The sequence below is a fragment of the Fukomys damarensis genome, unplaced genomic scaffold (assembly GCF_012274545.1).
Source record: "Fukomys damarensis isolate Sample0158 unplaced genomic scaffold, DMR_v1.0_HiC HiC_scaffold_39, whole genome shotgun sequence".
NCBI classification, from domain to species: Eukaryota; Metazoa; Chordata; class Mammalia; order Rodentia; family Bathyergidae; genus Fukomys; species Fukomys damarensis.
Genome location: NW_022900951.1, coordinates 46,942,249 through 46,955,579, shown reverse-complemented (window position 1 = coordinate 46,955,579; position 13,331 = coordinate 46,942,249). Strand labels below are relative to the sequence as shown.

Genomic DNA, 13,331 nt, shown 5'->3' with positions numbered 1-13,331 from the left:
CCCACAGTGGCTCGGAGCCCAGGCTGCCTCCCGGCCTACCATGCTGTTTTTATCAGTAGCTTTGTGATATAACTTGAAAGCCTGAATTGCAATGCCTCCTGCTTTGCTCTTGTCCAGGATTACTTTTGCAATTTTGTTTTGTTTTGTTTTTTACTGGGGATCAAACTTGGGACTTTGTGCTTATAAGGCAGGCTGCAGAACCAAGCTAAATCCCCAGCCCGCTCTTAAAATTATTGGTCTCTTCTGGTTCCATATCAATTTTATGATAGTTTTCTAGTTCTGTGAAGAATGCTGTTGATATTTTGATTGGCATTGCATGAAATCTATAAATAATAAGTCCTAGACTTATGAATGAGTTCCATTCCAGGAAACATTTGTAAGTCAGATTTGTTCCTAAGCCCAACAAAGTGAGTCTTACCCACCTGATACAAATATACTATGAATATTGCTTTGGGCTTCCTAGCCATCCCCTCCACATCACCACTACTTTTCCTCTTTCTTCCAGACATCCTTGGCTCTGATTTAGCGTTGTAGTACTGTACACTGTCACAATGTATAGTAAGCACACAGCAACACAACTGTGACAATGTCTGGCAGACACATGAGCTACTTCTGTGATTTGTTTGCATATACAAATGTTTGTAATGCAAGGTCCATTCATAACTGTGAAAGTTCACAACTTGAATGTTCATAAGTCAGGGATTTACTGAATTATTTTTGGTAATATGGCCATTTTGACAGTATTTGTTCTACCTGTGCAGGAACAGGGGATGTCTTTCCATTTTCTGAAGTCCTCTTCAATCTCCTTTTTCACAGTTTTCATTATAGTTATTTTACTTCCTTAATTAGATTAATTCCTAAGTATTTAATTTTTTTGAAATTAATTATAAATGGGATTCTTTTCCTAGTTTATTTCTCTGTGGTTTCATTGTTAGCATACAGAAACAGTATTGAGTTTTATGTGTTTATTTTTTTTAACCTGCTACCTTGCTGACTTTGTTTACAAGTTCTAGCAGTGTTTTGGTGAAGTATTTTGGTCTTCTATATAAAGTATCATGTCATCTGCAAATAAAGTTAGTTTGACTTCTTCCTTTCCTATATATATCTCTCTCTTTTATTTCTTTTTCTTGTGTTTGGTTGGTTGGTTGATTTTTTGAGACAGTCTCACTGTGTAGTTCAGGCTGGTCTCAAACTCAGTGATCCTCCTGCCTCAGCCTCCTGAGTGCTGGGATTACATGCCTGTGCCACCATGCCCAGCTTCTTACCCAATGATCTAGCTAGTTTCAAATACTATATTGAAGAGGAACGGTGATGGTAGTCACTCTCATTTTGTTCCTGATTTGATATGTCTTAATTAATTTTTTTTTTTTTGGTACCAGGGATTGAACTCAAGACCTTGTGCTTGCCACGCAGTTATTTTATAACTTCCAATCAAGCTGATTATAATGAATACAAATTAACAGCCAGGCTAACAGGCCTAAAACATGTAAGACAATTATGCTAAATCAAGGTGCACTTCTTGATACTTTAAGCACGCTGGGTTACAATAACTTTTTTTCTCTCTTTTCCTGTTGTACTTTGTTTTGCACTTTATTTATATATTTAGGTTTCTCATATAAGGGAAATCATGAGCTACTTAAGTCTCTGTATCTGGTTTACATCACTTAATGTTACAGTCTCAAGGTACATCTATTTTCCTAGAAATGACTCAAGTTTATCCTTCTTTATGGCACAGAAGTACTCTTGTATATAAATCCATTTTCTTTATTCATTCATCTGCTGGTGGACATATAGGCTGCTTCTAATATTTAGCTATTATGAATCATGTTGTTATAAACACAGGTGTACCTACATCACTGTGTTACGATGTTTTAACTCTTTCGGGAAGGTAGGTAGAAAGTTGGATCAACTGGAATTTCTAGTTTTAGGGTTTTTTTGTTTGTTTTTTGGTTTTGTTTTATTGGGTTTTTTTTTGGGGGGGTGTACCAGGGATTGAACTCGGACCTTGCACTTGTGAGGCAGGTGGCGGCACCACTGAGCTAAATTCCCCGCCCTCTAGTTTTAGTTTTTAAAAGAATCTACATATTAATTTCCATAGTGATTGTGCTAGATTACACTCTCACCAACAATAAAGAAGGATTCCTTTTCCCCTGCAGCCTTGCCAGCATTTGTTATTGGCTGATTTCTTGAGGATAGACCTTTTGTTGGTTGGTTGGTTGGTTGGTTTTTTGTTTTGTTTTTTGAGACAAAGTCTTGCTTTGTAGCCCAGGCTGGCCTTAAACTCACTGTGTAGTCCAGGCTGGCCTGGAACTCAAGGAGATCCTTCTGCCTCAGCCTCCCAAGTGCTGGGATTACAAGCATGTGCCACCACACCCTGTGAAGATAGCCATTCTTTCTGGAGTGAAATAGAATTTCAATGTGGTTTTAATTTACATTTATCAAATGGCCAGGCATGTTGAACATTTTTCATGTATTTATTGGTAGTTTATACTTCTTAATCTGAGAAATGTCTATTTGTTTCAGATACCCATTTTAATTGGGTCTTTAAATTGAGGGCATCTAATTTTTGTAGGTTTTTTGTTTGTTTGTTTGGTTGGTTGGTTAGTTTTTTTGTTTGTTTTGTTTTTGGGGCTTTTGTTGTTGTTGTTTTGTGGGTTTTTTTTTTTTTTGTACCGGGTATCGAACTCAGGACCTTGCACTTGTGAGGGAGATGGTAGAACCACTGAGCTAAATCCTTGGCCCTTTTGTAGTTCTTTAAAAATTCTAGATACTAATCCTTTGTCTGAGGAGTAACTGTCAAAAATCTTTTCCCATTTATACAGGTTGTCTCTTCAGTCTGTGGTGATTTCTTTTGCTTTGCAGAAGCTTTTTAATTTGAAGTGATCCCATTTGTTGATTCGTAGTATTATTTCTTCTGCAATCAAGGCTTTAATCAGGAAGTCTTTGCCTGAGCCTGTCTTCAAGAATTTTACCTATTTTTATCTTCCAGCAATCATTGTGTTTTTGTTTTAATATTTAGATCTTTGATTTATTTAGTTTTGTTTGGGGGTTTTTGAGACAGGGTCTCACTATGTAGTTCAGTCTAGCCTTGAATTCACTATGTAGCCCATACTGGCCTTGAACTCGTGATGATCCTCCTGCCTCAGATTCCCAAGTGCTGGGATTAGGTGTTCACCACCATGCCTAGCTCATTTTCATTTTAATTTAGGGCATGATGAGAGAGATGGGTCTAGGTTCAACTTTTCGCATGTGGATAGTCAGTTCTCCCAGCACCATTTTTTTGAAATTTTGTAAGACAGAGTCTTGCTATATAGTTCACCCTGGCCTTGAACTTGCTATGCAACCTAGACTGGCCTCAAACTCATGGCAATCCTCTTGCCTCAGTCTCCCAAGTGCTGGGCTTGCAGGAATGCACTATCATGCCCAGCCACCATTTTAAAGAGTCTGTCATTCTTCCAGCAAAAGTATTTGGTTCCTTTGTCAAAGATAGGGTAGCTGAGCATGCCCTGAGTTGTTTCTGCATCCTCTGTTCTATTCCATTGACCCACAAGTCTCTTTTTTACCCATATCGTGCTGTTTTTATCACTGTAGCTTTGTAGTATAACTTGAAATCTGAGATCATGATGCTCCCTGCCTTGCCCTTGTTGTCCAGAATTGTCTTTGCTGTTCAAGGTCTCTTCTGGTTCCATATACATTTTAGGATTCTTTTCTCTAGATCTCTCAGAAATGATACTGGCATTTTATTGGGATTTCATTAAATCTGTACATCGGTGTTAGAAGTACAGCCATTTTGACAATACTGGTTCTGTCCATCCATGAATAGGGGATATCTTTCTATTTTCTGATATTCTCTTCAATATCCTTTTGGGGTACTATAGTTTTAAATGTAGAAGTCTTTCACTTCCTTGGCCTTGTTAATCCCTATATTTCATTGTTTTTGATGCTTTTGTGAAATGTATTGTTTCCCTTATTTCTCTCTCATTGTGTTTGTTATTGGTATATTGTTTTTGAGTATTGACTTTGTATCATACTATGCTACTGAATTTAGTAATTCTAGGAATCTTTTGGTAAAGTTTTGGGGGTCTTATCATATGCAAATTATGATAATTTAACTTCTTTCTTTCCTATCCATATCCCTTTTATTACTTTCTCTTGTCGGATTGCTCTGGCTAATATTGAACAACTATATTGAACAGGAGTTATGACGGCAGACATCCTTGTCTTGTACCTGATTTTTTTTAAGACAGGGTCTTACTGTGTAGTTCAGACCACTCTGCTCTGGAACTCACTGTGTAGCCTAGGCTGGTCTTGAACTCGCAGAGACCCTCCTGCCTCAGCCTCCCAAGTGCTGGGATTACAGGTGTGCACCACCACACATGGCTTCTTGTACCTGATTTTAGCAAGAAAGCATTAGGCTCCCCTCCATTTAGTATGTTGTTGGCCATTGGTTTGTCATAGATGGCTTTTATCCAATTGAAATAAAAACCTTCTATACCTTTTTTCTTCAGGGCTTTTATCATGAATGGATGTTAGATTTTGCCAAATGCTTTTTCTGCATCTATTAAGAAAATCATGTGATTGTAGCCCTTGTTTCTGTTTATATAGTGTGTTTCATTTATTGATTTGTGTTGGTGGAACCATCCCTAGGATGAGTACTATTAGGTCATAGTGTATGATCTTTTTCATGATTTTACTTCTGTTTGCTACTATCTCTGTTTTTAAGTGGTGAGCAAGTTTATTTGAAAAGTGAAGGTTAAGGGAAAAAACTGGGTCTGCAGAGTGAACTTAGGATCAAAAGAGAGGAAAAAGTAAAAGCAAAAGTAAAAGTGCACCCTGGAGGACGCAGATGGGTTACTCTGAGGAAGAGTCGTTGTAGCCTATTTGCCATTATCTTAATTGAAGATTTTGGCATCTATGTTCATTAAAGAAATTGGCCTGTAGTTCTCTTTTTTGGTTGGATCTGTTTTTGATTTTGGAATCAGGGTAATGTTTGTTTCCAGGAATGACTGGGAGTACTGCTTGCCTTTCAATTTCATTAAAGAATTTTAGGAATACCCACAAAGTTCTTGTAGAATTTGGCAGTGAACCCTTAAGGACCTGGACTTCTCTTGATTGGTAGTTTTTTTTTATTATTTCTTTGATTTTATTCACTGAAACTGGATCATTCAGGATATTTGTATCTTCTTTGTTCAGCCTTGATAGTTCATATGTATGTAGAAATTTATCCATTTCTTTTGCATTTTCCATTTTATTAGAATGCAGGATCTCAAAGGAGTTAGCAAAGATTTGAATTTCAGCAGAATCCGTTGTAATTTGATTGTCTTTTGATTGGGAAATTTGGACCATTCACATTGAGAGTTACTACTGAGAGATACTGACTTAATCCTGCCATTGCATTATTTTCCTGTTGATGATTCTGAAGCAGGAAACAGCACAGATAACTCTTTAACACGAAGATAGGAGTTAAACTGGGTTTTAATAATGTCAGCCGTTCAGCAAGTGAGTTTTGTCAGTCTCAAGAGCCCCGAATAGAAGTTTGTGTTTTTTTATATGCCATTTGAAAAAATATTTGCAAAGCTTAATTTTATTTTAGTTTTCTTGGGAATATAGGAAACAGGATTTACACAAAGCAGTTAGTGGAGAGGGGGAGAGCAGAGAGCTTGGCGGAACTTTTTGAGTCCACTATACTCCTTTGATGACAGATTACAAAAGTTATCATGGCTGTTTAAGTATATTTTATAAAGAGTATAGTTACCTAGTTAACCCATAGTTACTTAATAACACAGTTAACTTATAGTTGTGTAATTCCACATGAGGGATTGTCTCCTTTCTCAATTTCATTATTTTTTCCTTTTGCTTAGCTGCTCATCTTACTAGGTCTATTTATTCTTTTTGACTTACTGATATTGTTGGTTTCATTGCCTCTTTGTAGGATATCCTTGAAAATTTTTATAATGCTGGATTGGTGGTCCTGAATTTCTTTAGTACCCCTTGTCATGGAAATACTTTATTTCTCTGTCGGTATTGAAGGAAAGTTTTACAGGACACTTCAGTCTGGGTTGGAAGTTGTTACCTGTAGGGAACATGAAAAGGAGTAGTTACCAGAACCCCTGCAGTGAGTCCTGATCTCCTGTGAGCCACAAACAACAAGATGAATTAATGAATAAAGAAAGGAAACAGTCTTTGAAAAAAGGCTGAGCTTTGGACCTGATCAATGCCACTCTGGGAAAGATGAAGGCACCCTGCGCTTGCCACTATTTATTGGGTTCATAGGGAGTATCAGATGTCTGGGAAGGTAGCGGGTAATCTTAAAGCCATGACTATTTTATTCTGATGAGGGTCTTAGGTTGATTAGGATGGCAAGATGAGCAAAGATGTTCTTAGAACAGTAGGTGGGATGAGTTAAGCTGATAAGGTCTCACCCTTCCCAGGTGAGACCTTTCTACTTGGTTCTCAGAGAACCAGGATGTCTTCTGCTGATGTAATCTTACCCTTGAGTATCACAGCATCACAGAACAATTCAGGTCTCAGCTGTGACAAGAGGCAAAAATAAAGTTATGTTTTGGCATGTCATAGCCAGCCTGTAGGCAAGAAGACTAGGCTTGATCATAATTTAATTGTGAAGTGATTTTCCCCCAAAATTATGTAGAATTGTTCCTAACAGTTATCTGTTAGGGCTTGAAACACTTCACTTCAAGCCCTCCTGGCCTTAACATTTGTGTAGAGAAGCCTACTGTAATTCTAATGGGTTTACCTTTGTGATTCATTGCCTTTCTCTAACAGCTTTTAAGATTTAGTCCCTGTGCTGCACTTCTGGTACTTTGAGTGTAATGTGGCATGGAAAGATTCTATTCTGGCTGTGGCTATTTTGAGTTCTATGTGCCTCACTTATTTGTATGCTTATTTTCCCCTATATTTTGAAGTTTTCTGCCATTATTTCTGTGAACAGGTTTTTTTATGCCATAGACCTGACGGATTCCAAGCTCTTGTGTATGGCAAGCAAAGAATTGCAAAGGAGACACCTGATAGTAAAAGAAAAGCAGCTACACTTATTGAAGATCACAAACAGAAAGACAGTACTGAGAAAGAGGAAAAAGGGGCCCAAAAAGGGCAGCAAGACTTTAGATTAGGATTATATAGGAATGGTCCTAGGGTACTGCCCAAGCTCAAGCAGTAGAAAGGAGTGGTCTTCTCAGACCCAGTGTTCTATCTGTACTACTGTTTTTTTTTTATTTTTCACTTGTTCTAATTATTCTTAGTTTTTACATCATCTAGCAGCTTTTGGATCCATTTTTCATATTCTCTTGTATTTAAAGTGTCTTTGAGGGCCGGGGATTTAGCTCAGTGGTTCTGCCGCCTGCCTCGCAAGTACAAAGTCTGGAGTTTGATCCCCCATACAAAAAAAAAAGGGTGGGTCTTTGAGTAGTTGACCTTCGAAGGCATTATTGCCTTCTAGTTCTGAAAGTCTATCCTCACATTGGTTAGTTCTACTTGCAGGTGTTTTGTTTTTGGTACCAGGGATAAAACTCAGAACCTTGTGCTTGCAAGCCCTCAGTTTGGTTTTTAATGTCCTAGATTTCTTTTTTTATTTTTCTTCCTAGATTTCTGACCGAAACCTTTTCATGAACTCTAGTTGTTTGGTAAACGGTTCATTCATATCTTGAATTTTTTTTTTTTTTTTTTTTTCATCTAGCTTCTGAAAGCTCCTGCATATTTTTTGTTATCTGTTTAGATGTATCTTCTCTGATATGGCTGAGTACCTGTTTGATCTCTTTTGTAACCTCCTCTATTTAACTTTGAACTAGTTTGGGTTTGGGGATAGAAGGCTTTTGACTGCGTTTCTCTAATGGTCAGTGATGTTGAACGTTTCTTCATGTATTTATTGGCCTTTTATACTTCTGTGTTTATTTATTTTACTTGCCCATTTTCGATTGGATCTTTTATTTTTTGTGGTCAAAATTTTTTTACTTCTTTTTTTTTCTCATTGAGTTTATTGGTACTTTTTAAGTATACAGTACAGTTACATTTATCATTCAGATCTTGTACCTTTACATGACAGATCTTGGTTCTCATTTTTTCCCCATACCACTGCCCTCCCTTTACCCTTCCCCCCTCCCCTATTTACAAAAACTTTGTTTGCATTTTTCCTTTTCTCATATTTTTCCATTTCCCTATTTCCTTTCCCCTACCCTTCCCACTTCCCCTACATCTTTATCCCTTTTCTTCCTATTTCACATTGTCAATTATACATTTTGGATCTTATTTACACTTTTAGTTTCTTACACCAGAAAAACTATTCAGTATTTACACATGTGCCTTATTTATTTCACTTAAGAGTATGGCCTCAATATGCATCCATTTTCCTCGAATGACTCTAGTTTTTCATTCTTTATGGCTGATTAGTACTCCATTTTGTAGAAAAACCACATCTTCTTTATCTGGTCTCCAACTGATGGGCAATTGGGCTGTTTCCAAGTTTTAGTTATTAAAAACTATGCCTCTATAAACATGGGTGCACGTATATCATTGTGGTATGATTCTTTTAATTATTTTTGGAAAGGTACCCAGCAGAGGGATGACTGGGTCAAATGGAACCTCCAGTCCAAGCTCTTTGAGGTATCTCCTCATTGATTTCCACAGTGGTTGCACCAGTCTTCCCTCCCACCAACAATGGAGAAGGGTTTGTTTCTCCCCACAACCATGCCAACATTTGTTACTGGTTGATTTCTTGATAGCAGCCATTCTTTGTGGGGTGAGGTGGAATCTCAGTGTTGTTTTCATCTGCATCTCTCGAATGACCAGATATGAGTCCTCTGTCTGAGGAATCACTGGCAAAATTTTTCCCATTCTGTAGGTTGTCATTTCATTCTCTTGGTTATTTCTTGTGCTTTGCAGGAACATTTTAATTTGATGCCATTTTTTGATTCTCAGAACTATTTTCTGTGCAGCTGAGGTTCTGTTCAGAAAGTCCTCGCCTACACCCATAACTTCAACAGTTTTACCTGTTGCGGTGGTGGCAAACCCATGGCACATGTGCCACAGCCAGCTGTTTGTTATCATTGAAATCTCTAAAAGGTTCACCATCACTGACCTACTTTGTCTTTCAGGAGATTGTCTGTTTTAGCACTGTTCTATGATATATTTTGATTTTAGTTTACTACGTGGTGGGAGATATGAGTCTGGAGTCAGTCTTCTGCATGTAGATATCCACTTTTCCAAGCACCTTTATTAAAGAGGATATCAGTACTTTCCATTGAATTTCTCATATCTTGTATTTCTGCTTGCTTTTTTTTTTAGTTTCTAATTCATTACCAAAGTGGCCATACATGTCTTACATTGTCTTGTTTAACTCAATCTGGTTTTCTTCCTCTTTAGGCTTATCTAATATTGTATTAATAATTTTTATCTCTTTAATAAATTTCTGTTTGAGCTTAAGCATGTTATGAATTTATGTTTCTTCTTTTATCTCTTCAAACATTTTGACCATTTATTTAGATTTTTGCCTGTAACTTCCTATGCTTCAGCTCCTATGAGATCACCTTTTGGGGAATTATAGGTTTTGGGAGATATCATGTTATCTAGCTTTCCCATGTTTCTGTGTTGTGGGCTGAAGATCAGTTAGGATAGCAAAATTCATTCATGTGGAGATCTCTTCAGTTAGATATTCTGTCTCCCTGTGATGTGTCATTGGGCTTAGTTATCTTTAGACGTTTATATTCCTCTTCAATTTACTCAACATAACACAGCAGTCTCAGTCCCTTCAGAACCTGGCATGCGACCTCTGAGTGAAACTAATCTGCCAGCTTCCTCTTCTCTTTTCAATATTTATTTATTTATTGAGATAGAGCCTCACTACGTAGTCCAAGCTGACCGTGAACTCACTAGCCCAGACTGCCCTCAAACTCAAGGTGATCCTCCTGCCTTATTCATCCTCCTGAGTGTTTCTCTTTTCCAATTTTTAGATCACTTGTTTGTATTTTCATTTCTTCATTGATTTCCTCAGGTAGCTAGTTGCATCCATTTTGTGGATTTTTATTAGTCTCATCCTATTTCTGTGTTCTTGGGCAACATTTCATGGTAGAAACCCCTGTTGTACAGACTTTGGAGACAAATGATTTAGCTTTGCATCTGGCTCTGCCATTTACTAGTTCTGTGACTTTGGGCATGTTACTTAACCTCTCTGTACCCTAGTTTCTTCATCTATAAATGGAGAAATTAATATAAGTAACGTTTCTGTCATAGAGCCTGGACCATTGAAAGTTCTCAGAGTTCAGGGCTGGCCTGAACTACGTAGTGAGACCCCGTCTCAAAAAAAAAAAAATTAAAGTGAATTAGAAAGAAAGAAAATGGAAAGTAAAACATTTTCCTAGAGTGCAGGCAACTACTGTGAAAGAGCACAGCTCAAGTACGGATGACTTGTGACACTCTTAAAGTCAGCCAGTCTCCCCGTCTGTAGTACTGTTCACAACTTTGTCTAGCTGGGGTAAGAGCAAAACCTCAAAACACTGCACAGGTTAACACAGTGGCAATAATGAATAACTTTCAGAAAAGCTAGACAAGTGCCCTCCAATGGCCCCCCTGTGCTACCCCAAGGAAGGAAGGGAGGCCTACCAGGTAAGAGCTGAAGAAAGAAAGGCTCTAGCAAAGCATGTAATGGTGAAGCTGTTGTCAAGAGCAGAAGCTCTCGGGCCAGGGATTTGGCTCAGTGGTTCTGCCAACTGCCTCAAAAGCACAAAGGCCCAAGCTTGATACCCAGTACAAAAAAAAAAAAAAAAACAGAAGTTCTCAGTGAAAATTAGTAGTTGTTACTTACATTGAAAAAATCAATAATTATTAGCTTTTTATTATGTATTGTATCTTTTTGGAAACAAAAAGTCCTTTGAAGTCAAACATACTTGGATACAAGTCTAGGCATACAGTGACCTTCAGCAAATCACTTCGCTATTTAAAATCTCAACTGTCTAATCTGTAAAACAAACAGCAGAGTATGTGGCATGATCAACCATGTAGAAAACAGAAGCTGTTATTATTCCTAAAACCATTTATTGGGAACCAGCATTGCACTGCAAGGTAAGGCAGTTCATGTCTTTCACAACAGCAGTCACATTTCTGGGGTAAAAAGAAAAACAGGAGGGCCAAGGATTTAGCTCATTGGTTCTGCCACCTGCCTCACAAGTGCAAGGTCCTGAGTTCAATTCCCGGTACAGAAAAGAAAGAAAGAAAGAAAGAAAGAAAGAAAGAAAGAAAGAAAGAAAGAAAGCAAGAAAGAAAGAAAAACAGGAGCGGCTGGGGATTTGGCTCAGTGGAGCTGCACCTGACTTGAAAGTACAAAGTCCTGAGTTCTATCCCCTGGTACAGGGTGGGGGACTAAGGAAAACAGGTAATTGTTTTTAGTTGTAAAAGAGTCTGTGGGGAAACCAGAAGGTAGACTCTTAGAGACTAAGAAGGAGATCAGGAAGAAGGGTGTAATAGGGATGAAAATAATCAAAATGTCACATACATGTACCCTATACCAAAACAAATTTCATTCTGCATTACCAGTATGCCCCCCAAAAAATCCTGTTTTTGGAAATATTAATACAAAGACATGTTCCCCTGTAGAATAGTCTGTAAGATATTGCACATAGATCATAGACCTGTGTGTGTGTGTGTGTGTGTGTGTGTGTGTGTGTGTGTGTGTTTCTGTTTGTTTTTCAATACTGGAAAATTGAACCCAAGACTTCACACTGAGCTATATTCCAAGACTTTTTGTTTGTTTGTTTTGTTTTAAGACAGAGTCTTGCTAAAGACTGGGCTACATAATGAGAGTGAGCCAAGGCTAGCATGAACTACATAGAGAGACCCTGTCTCAAAAAACCAAACATAAAAAAGTATTAGGAAAAGTATATTATAAAGCTTTGTTAACAGTAGCTGTGTCATTGTATTATCATTGCCACTGGATTTCAGTCAGATCACCTGTTTACCCTAAGTTCTCAGGTTAGTATGAGAATGTACTAGATATCAACAAGCTTTAGCCTTTCTGGTATTTTTGAAGAACTGAAACAGCCTACTCAGACTGGTTTATGAAAGTGCTTCAGGGAGCTTTGCCCTCTTCTCCAACTCCATCTCAGGGGAAGTCTGGAGTCCGAGGAAGAGGAAGGAGCTGAGGACACTTGACCAATGGGGCAGCAGAAGAGGAGGAAGAGAATGCTGACCAATAGCATAGTCCCTGCTACAGGAACATCCTCATCTGCAGCAGGTGGGGGGCTGGAGGCAACACTGGTGGTACCCTAAAACAGAGTCAGAGTTGGTGGCTGCTGCCATGGTGATCAGTATGGCCATGGGGACTCGGATCTGAGAGAAGCTGTGGCTAGACCTGCGTGGTTAAATTTCAAACTATGTGTTGACTGTAACTACAGGAGATATTTTTTTTCAGGAGATTTTTTTTAAAAGATAAGCTTTTTTCAAAGATTTTGATTCTAGTGAAATCTTTGCTTGTGTGTGTGTGTGCGTGTGTGTGTGTGTTAACTACAGAAGCAGTACCTATACAAGCTCCACAATGGACAGATTTCCTCTCCTCCCCAGTTTGTAATTAGACTTTCAACAAAACAGTTTGAAAGCCCATCAGTTTAGGCTGTGGCTGTACTATCTGTAAGATTTGCTTGAATAAACTCCACTGCAAGACTTGCCCATTTGACCAGACCACTGTCAATATGGACACTGAGCTACTCCTTGTAAACTCAGCATTGCTGCAGCTAGTGAGTGTGCAGGTACCTGAGCAGCAGCCCATTACATTGGTTGTTTATCCCCAACATTTTTTCTTGGTACAGTTTAGATATACATAATGATAATGTTCATCATAGGGAATTGGTACCTGTACATGATATATCTTGACTCTTTTTTTTTCAAATTTCCCTATCTCTTCAACCCCTCTTTGTCTCTTTATTTACAAATGCTGTTTCCATTTTTTTCTTCTCTTCTTTTTTCTTTTCCCTGCTTTCCTTTCTCTCTCCTTCTCTCTTGTTCCCATTTTCATTTAAACATTTTCTTCCCATGTCCCAATATCTATTATACATTTTGGTCTTTATTTATACTTTTGCTTCTTCATACCAGAGAAAAATGCAATATTTAAATATATGTGTCCAACCCATAGCACAGGAGGTAACAAAATTGATCAATCAGGCTCTAGAAAAATTCAAATCAGAAATACAATATCTATTACATTTTGGTCTTTATTTATACTTTTGCTTCTTCATACCAGAGAAAAATGCAATATTTAAATATATGTGTCCAACCCATAGCACAGGAGGTAACAAAATTGATCAATCAGGCTCTAGAAAAATTCAAATATC

The 13,331-nt window shown here is 37.9% G+C and overlaps 1 protein-coding gene and 1 pseudogene across 1 annotated transcript in view; both read left to right on the top strand.

Moving 5' to 3' along the window:
* The window catches only part of Fam120c (family with sequence similarity 120C), a 198,532-nt gene that overhangs the window by 157,854 nt on the left and 27,347 nt on the right, over positions 1–13,331 (top strand).
* LOC117284725 overlaps positions 12,160–13,331 on the top strand; it is a 14,647-nt pseudogene continuing 13,475 nt past the window's right edge.